General features: G+C 41.8%; 1 protein-coding gene across 9 annotated transcripts in view; it reads right to left on the bottom strand.

Annotated features, from left to right (window-relative positions):
• Nucleotides 1-7,500, bottom strand: part of tenm3 (teneurin transmembrane protein 3) — an 822,859-nt gene that overhangs the window by 652,231 nt on the left and 163,128 nt on the right. The gene's annotated exons all lie outside the window — the stretch shown is intronic.

The following is a 7,500-nucleotide window of genomic DNA, read 5'->3' as shown; positions in this document are numbered from 1 at the left end:
GAGGTCTCAAGAAGGTAAGAAAATACAATAATGTGTGTGTGTGTGTGTGTGTGTGTGTGTGTGTGTGTGTGTGTGTGTGTGTGTGTGTGTGTGTGTGTGTGTGTGTGTGTGTGTGCGTGCAAAAAAAAAAAAATTCCATGGAGTTGCAATTTCAATCTTAAGAAATTTTAAATTTTTTGGCAGAATTGTGCAAAATCACAAATGCACATTATTCATAATTCAAACCATTCCAACATCACAATGTTCAATCTCATATCCAGCTAATACACACATCGTTATTTCAAAATACATTTTGAAATAATATATGTATAACTTTGCCCCCATTCATCCCTCCAACACCATCATCAAGTTTGCCGACAACACCCGGGTCTTGAGCCTGATATTTGTCGGGTGATGAAACAGCACAGAGAGAGCAAATACAGGGTGGTGCACCAAGAGCAACCTGACGCTGAACACCACACACACAAAGGAGAGGGTCATTGATTTTAGGACATGTTCCCCTTTTAGTAAATGGAGCATGTGTGGAGAAAGAGACCACCTTGAAGTTCCTAGGAACATTCACCTCGGATGACCTCACATGGACTGTCAACACTTCAGCACTGGTCAAAAAGGCGCAGCAGAGACTCCACAGCGTAACCAAAGCAGAGGAGAAATTGCAGATCCATTTTTAGCGGGCCACCATAGAGCCGGCGCTGATGTACTGAACGACTGTGTGGTTTGCCGTTGCCGCTTGCTCTAAAAAGTTACTAAATCGATTTCAACTCACTGAATCGTTTTGGATCGAATTGTTCAAAAAAAAAAAAAAAAATCATATCAGCAACCACAAATATCAAACCGAATCAAACTGTTGTTAAAACGAATCGTTACAACCCAAGTATTTATATATTTATTTTAAGCATGTTATATAATTGTTTGTCTTGTATTTTAACTGCACCGAACCGAGTAGCCACCAGTAATTTCGTCATGGTCTCATATTTGTGGAAAATAAAGTGTTCTATTCTATTTTGTTCAATATTCCAACTTAAAAAATTCTAAATGTTGCCATAACACAAATTCCCCTTCATCTAAAGCAAGGGTCCCCAACCTTTTAGACTCGGGGGGCCGCATTGGGTTAAAAAAATTTGGCCAGGGCTATATATAATTTGGCCAGGGGCTATATATATATATATATATATATATATATATATATATATGACGTGCAGTCAGGGGAGGCAGGTGAAGCGGGGCCTCACGTGCCATCATGGAAAGAAAAAAAATGCAAAAAGAAAAAAAATTCATTAAATTGTTATATGTATCCAGTGATTACACTTTTTTATTCCATTTAACTTCACCAGTTTTAGATTATTTTTATTCAAAATCGCAGAATTTTCACATTTGCCGTTCAAATACTGAGAAGAGACTTGCGGTGATCAGCAGCCAGTTGAGGCACATCACTGAGTTGAGCCTCACCATGGATTGCGCAATGACTCGGTCAACTGCTGGCCTGCTGTGCAGTGAGACCGTATTGCTATATGAATTATAGTATACATTTCCATAGTTTAGTTAGCTGAGGTATATAATGTACAGTGTATTTTGTCAACAACTGTATGTGTGTAACGTATTTCTTGTGCTGAGCAATCATAAAACAGCTGCGAAGACGCACTGTGTGAGGCACGCAGTAATCCCGCCTCCTGGTGGTAGAGTTGTGCCGGATAATGCACCCCCGCCGTAGAATGCACCCCCTGACGGGAGTGTTATATCAACTAAAGCCCACACTTAAAGTTTCCACATGCAAGATTGAATCTATTTAAAAAAGTTATTTAATAATAAGCCAAAAAGTGCAAAAACAATAATGTTCATGTTGGAGGAGTTGTGAATGACTGCTGGGCCACAACATTAGGTACACCTGCAGACTGCAGCACGGATGGGCATCAGCCGATCCGCCTCCAGTCATTGCTTATGCAATGAAAGAGTTCGGCTGGTCGCTAGATAAGGCATACAACTTTGTCAAGGAAAAGAGGAGCATCACACGACCGAACGCAAGTTTCATGACAGCTGGAAGAGTACAAGGGCATCCTCGATGTGAGGTACACTGCATTTCTTGACATGTGCGTGTAGTTGTGCAAACTCATTCCTATTTGTCAGATTTGTATTTGATCTATACATTCAGCAAACAGAGGTGTTGGAGGAGTTGTGAATGACTGAAATATGAAATCCGTGCTGCAGTCACTGCTGGGCCACAACATTAGGTACACCTGCAGACTGCAGCACGGATTTCATATTTCATTCATTTACAACTCCTCCAACACGAACATTATTCTTTTTGCACTTTTTGGCTTCTTATTAAATAACTTTTTTAAATAGATTCAATCTTGCACGTGGAAACTTTAAGTGTGGGCTTTAGTTGATATAACACTCCCGTCAGGGGGTGCATTCTACGCCGGGGGTGCATTATCCGGCACAACAGTGGCACATGGACTTCATTTATAAGTAAAGGTAAGACCATTATAACGTTTTTTTTAATTAAATGTGCTTTTTTGTGTGCTACAGTTTGTATGTGTAAAGTTAAAGTCAAGTTAAAGTAGCAATGATTGATACACACACACTAGGTGTGGTGAAATGTGTCCTCTGCATTCGACCCATCCCCTTGATCACCCCCTGGGAGGTGAGGGGAGCAGTGGGCAGCAGCGGCGTTGCGCCCGGGAATCATTTTTGGTGATTTAACCCCCAATTCCAACCCTTGATGCTGAGTGCCAAGCAGGGAAGAATGCTGGTATGAGCTTTAAAACACAACCCGTTAACTGCTGCCAATCAAATGGTGAATAAGATACTCTTTAGGGTTCATATGTTTGTAAATCTGACTGTGATGAAGTCAGTGCCTCACCAGCCATGAACCTTACCGCACGTCACTGATATATATATATATATATATATACATATATATATATATATATATATATATATATATATATATATATATATATATATATATATATATATATATATATACAGTCGTGATCAAAAGTTTACATACACTTGTAAAGAACATAATGTCATGGCTGTCTTGAGTTTCCAAAAATTTCTACAACTCTTATTTTTTTGTGATATAGTGATTGGAGCACATACTTGTTGGTCACAAAAAACAATCATGAAGTTTGGTTCTTTTATGAATTTATTATGGGTTTACTGAAAATGTGAGCAAATCTGCTGGGTCAAAAGTATACATACAGCAATGTTAATATTTGCTTACATGTCCCTTGGCAAGTTTCACTGCAATAAGGCGCTTTTGGTAGCCATCCACAAGCTTCTGGTTGAATTTTTGACCACTCCTCTTGACAAAATTGGTGCAGTTCAGCTAAATGTGTTGGTTTTCTGACATGGACTTGTTTCTTCGGCATTGTCCACACGTTTAAGTCAGGACTTTGGGAAGGCCATTCTAAAACCTTCATTCTAGCCTGATTTAGCCATTCCTTTACCACTTTTGACGTGTGTTGGGGTCATTGTCCTGTTGGAACACCCAACTGCGCCCAAGACCCAACCTCCTGGCTGATGATTTTAGGTTGTCCTGAAGAATTTGGAGGTAATCCTCCTTTTTCATTGTCCAATTTACTCTCTGTAAAGCACCAGTTCCATTGGCAGCAAAACAGGCCCAGAGGATAATAATTTCCTGAGGGAACTCTCTTGAAGGAATCAATAACCTTCTACCGCTCGTCCATCGAGAGCCTGCTGACCTACTGTATTACGGTATGGTACGGCAGCTGCACTGCAGCAGACAGGGAGAGGCTGCAAAGAGTGGTCAAGACGGCTCAGAAGATCATCGGCCGCCCTCTCCCCTCTCTGACGGACATCTACACCTCCCGCTGCCTCAACAGAGCCAGTGCCATCATCAAGGACAGCACCCACCCTGGCTCTGACCTGTTCCACCTGCTGCCCTCTGGGAAGCGCTACAGGTGCATTAAAGCCAAAACAAACAGGCTAAAGAACAGCTTCTTCCCCAGGGCCATAACCATCCTGAACGGACTGCCCCATTGTCCCTCATAACTGCCTTCTCTTCGGTGCAATAACCCATTCCACCAACCACCCTGTTTTTTTTTTGTTTTTTTTCATGTATATATTCATTTCACACCATATTCATTGCACTTCTACATTTTTTATATTTTTATATATTTGCACATTGTTTTTCTAGCATGCACACATCGCACTGTATGGAATGGCCTCAATCTCGTTACCTTGCGTAATGACAATAAAGCTGATTCTGATTCTGATTCTGATAAAGTACTATCTATCTATCTATCTAATACTACCACCTCCATGCTTGACGGTAGGAATGGTGTTCCTGGGATTAAAGGCTTCACCTTTTCTCCTCCAAACATATTGCTGGGTATTGTAGCCAAACAGTCAGCACCTCCAAGTCCGAGTCCATGGTTCTCGCCCGGAAAAGGGTTGAGTGCCATCTCCGGGTTGGGGAGGAGATCTTGCCCCAAGTGGAGGAGTTCAAGTACCTCGGAGTCTTGTTCACGAGTGAGGGAAGAGTGGATCGTGAGATTGACAGGCGGATCGGTGCGGCGTCTTCAGTAATGCGGACGCTGTATCGATCCGTTGTGGTGAAGAAGGAGCTGAGCCGGAAGGCAAAGCTCTCAATTTACCGGTCGATCTACATCCCCATCCACACCTATGGTCATGAGCTTTGGGTTATGACCGAAAGGACAAGATCACGGGTACAAGCGGCTGAAATGAGTTTCCTCCGCCGGGTGGCGGGGCTCTCCTTAGAGATAGGGTGAGAAGCTCTGTCATCCGGGAGGAACTCAAAGTAAAGCCACTGCTCCTCCACATCGAGAGGAGCCAGATGAGTTGGTTCGGGCATCTGGTCAGGATGCCACCCGAACGCCTCCCTAGGGAGGTGTTTAGGGCACGTCCAACCGGTAGAAGGCCACGGGGAAGACCCAGGACACGTTGTCTCCCGGCTGGCCTGGGAACGCCTCGGGATCCCCCGGGAAGAGCTGGACGAAGAGGTTGGGGAGAGGGAAGTCTGGGCTTTCCTGCTTAGGCTGCTGCCCCCGCGACCCGACCTCGGATAAGCGGAGGAAGATGGATGGATGGATGGATGTAGCCAAACAGCTATTTTTTTGTTTCATCTGACATCAGATGGACAAAGATAATACCTTCTGGAGGAAAGCTCTGTGGTCATATTTTTTTTTTTAACTTGGGACTTCCCGCGGACCGGATTTTAGAATAGATTCGATATTTTGAACGCTGGCGGGCCGGATCCGGCCGTAATGTGGGTACTCCTGATCTAAAGAATATTTGCTCCTTTCACAATTCTCAAACCTTTTCCCAAACATTTTAGTTCAGCTTCAGCATTCACACGCAATTTTTGCACACATTGCCTTCTTTTGTTAGACCAATTACCAAAATCATAGTTATCAGCACCTTAAAATAAAGGTGCTTCTGCAGACTGGAATCTGGCATCAAAGTAGTCAAAGAGTCAGTGAGTTGATTGCCCTCCTATTCAGTGGAAGGTATTTTTTCATATTAATTATGTGCTGAGAAATTGCTATTTCAAGAGAAATTATGGTACAAGGAAAGCAATTATTTCTGCTTGGAAATGTCCAACTGGTCCCCTGTTGTGTGGAACCTGGTCAATACGAAAGCAGTAGGAGAAAAAAAAAACTCTCAAACCCTCTGGAGCCGCTGCACAAATTGGACGGTTATACAATATATAAATATATATAAAAGTATTATGTACAAGCAGCAATGTCGCCAAACTCATTTCTGAAACAAAATGTGTGTGTCCGTTTTGATTTTGTATTGATTGACCTACTTGTATTTGTTTACGTTTCCTGTCGACACGTGTGAGGCGGAGCAACGAGGCGCATCAGCAGCCACTTGACAATTAGTCCTGCTTATAAGCACAGCAGCTGGAGCAGTAAAGACGGCAGATTGTTCTTCACTACCGACTCTTTACTGCTGCAAGAGTTGCATCCCTTTTCTGTGCGCCTCATGTATTTGCCTTTACCTTTTTGTAATTCTTACCTTTTTTGTTACAAGCACATTAACCGACTTTGTCATCCTGTCCGCCCTTGGTATTGAAATTACCGTTTTTTCCCGGACCATAGGGCCCACCGGATTATAAGGCACACTGCTGATGAATGGTCTATTTTCGATCTTTTTTCATATATAAGGTGCACCTGATTATGAGGTGCATTAAATGAGTCTTTCTTGTGGTCTACATAACATGTAATGGTGGTTCTTTGGTCAAAATGTTGCATAGATTATGTTTTACAGATCATCTTCAAACCGTTTTCTGACAGTCGCTTCAGGATGCGCCGTTTTGGGGGCGGTCTTATTTACGTGGCTCACCTTCGACATCAACTTCTCCCCGTCATCTTTGTTGTAGCGGTGTAGCGTGCAAGGACGGGAGTGGAAGAAGTGTCAAAAGATGGAGCTAACTGTTTTAATGACATTTAGACTTTACTTCAATCAACGGAGCAGCATCTCCTCATCCCAAAACAACAACAACGCCGGAAATGTGTCCCGTGAAAAACCGTCCGACAGGAACTCTCTAATAACTAAAGTTCCTTGGGTGAATAATGTAAACACACTACACCGGTATGTTTTAGCGCTTTCATGGTGAGTTTACTGACATATATAAGTAAGAACTTTACACTACTTTATAATAGAAATGGTAATAGCGGAGGATGAATGTCCCATAACAAGAAGATAGAGAAAAAGAAGAAGCTTATCGGACTACAAAGGCGGACGCGCTCAATTTTTCAGGATTTATGCAGATCCCAAATACAGATCATCAGGTACCAGAACATAAGAAAAGTTTATTTTGCATAATATTGCGAAACAAAACACCAGATAATATGTCTTACCTTATACACACACCATAATAATACTCGTATGTTTAATGCGTTGACAATCCATCAAGCGATGTGGCTTCATAGCTTACCAGAGTCATACTAAAACATTTTGATAGATTTTTGAGCGCCGTGTGTAATGTTCTATATTTTCAATGGAACATATAAAATGTTGGTGTTGTTTACTTGAGTCAAATTGCCATCATATTGCAGTCTACACATATCTCTTATGTTTGACTGCCATCTACTGGTCACACTTATCATTACACCATGTACCAAATAAAATTGCTTCGAGGTCGTTAAGCAAAACCAGTATTATTCAATACATTAGGCGTACCGGGTTATAAAGCGCACTGTCGAGTTTTGAGAAAAAAAAAGGATTTTAAGTGAGCTTCATAGTGCGGAAAATACGGTAGATGCTCATATCTGCTGTCCAGATTTATTTTACTAAAGAGGTGTGTGGGATATTTCTCTTGTTGCCTTATTTGTAAAATGTACTTTTTCTCTTTCAAAATGTTTCAAAATCTCGATAGCATTTTTAAAAATTGCTAACAAAGAAAAAAAACAAATATAACTCAACTTATGTAAAATACAGAAGTAGTACCAGAGCCGTACTGGTATGTTTAATGCGCCGACAATCCATCAAGCGATGCGGCTT

Source organism: Nerophis lumbriciformis, linkage group LG27 (assembly GCF_033978685.3).
Source record: "Nerophis lumbriciformis linkage group LG27, RoL_Nlum_v2.1, whole genome shotgun sequence".
In the NCBI taxonomy this organism is placed as follows: Eukaryota; Metazoa; Chordata; class Actinopteri; order Syngnathiformes; family Syngnathidae; genus Nerophis; species Nerophis lumbriciformis.
The sequence above is the reverse complement of the archived record's forward strand: the minus strand, read 5'-3'. Positions and strand labels throughout refer to the sequence as shown.